The sequence below is a fragment of the Otolemur garnettii genome, unplaced genomic scaffold (assembly GCF_000181295.1).
Source record: "Otolemur garnettii isolate 467f Iridium unplaced genomic scaffold, OtoGar3 scaffold00120, whole genome shotgun sequence".
NCBI lineage: Eukaryota > Metazoa > Chordata > Mammalia > Primates > Galagidae > Otolemur > Otolemur garnettii.
The window spans coordinates 1,974,016-1,975,214 of record NW_003852515.1 but is presented as its reverse complement, the minus strand read 5'-3'; positions in this window follow the sequence as shown (position 1 = coordinate 1,975,214).

Here is a 1,199-nt window from a genome sequence, read left to right as displayed (position 1 = left end):
TGGCTGGCGCCTTAGCCGGTTGAGCTATAGGCGCCGAGCTCCGGCTATTTTCTTGTTGCAGTTTGGCCAGGGCCGGGTTCAAACCCACCCCCTTCAGTATATGGGGCCGGCGCCCTACCCACTGAACCACAGGCAATGCCCTGTCCCCATTTTTTTTTTATTTGTACATATTCATGGAGTGCAGTACAATTTTGTTACATTAACGTGCTTCAGTTTGGGGAAGTCAGGGCAGTCCCAACCTCCCCCTCACCCCTGCTGCATTGTCCAGAATTCCACACTCTGTTTCCATGTGTGAACATGATGTAGTTCCTACTTATCAGTGAGAACATAAGGATCTGTTTGTCTGTGTCTGAGTTGTTTCATTTAAGATAAGGGCCTCAGCTTGGTGCCCGAGGCTCTGTCTCAAAAAAAAAAGATAAGGGCCTCCGTCCATGTTGCTGCATAACATATGATTTAATTCTTTTTTACAGCTGAATGTTATTCCACTGTGTGTATATACCACATTAATTTTTTATCTTTTAAGTTTCAGATTAAGATGAGGTTACAAACAATTAGGTTACATTGTTTGAGTTTGTTAGGTGAAGTCGCTGTTGTGGTTGTGCCCCTCACCCAGGAGGTGTGCCATGTCCCCTCACATTGTGCCTGTTAGGTGAGAGCACGCCAATCCCTCCTTTCCTCTCCTCCTATCTCCTCCCTGTTCCCCAACTTGAATTAATTTTTTCTCTTGTGATATATCACATTTTTTATCTGGTCCTCCACCAATGGGCACTTAGGTTGATTCCATATTTTTGCTATTGTAAATAATGCTTCTATAAATATGCAAATGCAGGTCCCTTTTATATATATATTGATTTTTTTCCTTTGGGTGGGTACCCAGAAGTGGGATTGCTAGATTATATGGTAGTTAATAGTTTTAATTCTTTGAAAAATCTCTATACTTTTTTTGGTTTTGTTTTGTTTTGTTTTTTGAGACAGAATCTCACTTTGTTGCCCATGGTAGAGTTCTGTGGTATCATAGCTCATAGCAACCTCAAACTCTTGGGTTCAAGCAATCCTCTTGCCTCAACCTCCCAAGTAGCTCGGACTACAGACCCCTGCCACAAGGCCCAGTTATTTTTTTAAGACGAGGTCTCACTCTTGCTCAGGCTGGTCTCCAACTCCTGAGCTCAGGCAATCTACCCACCTCAGCCTCCCAGAGT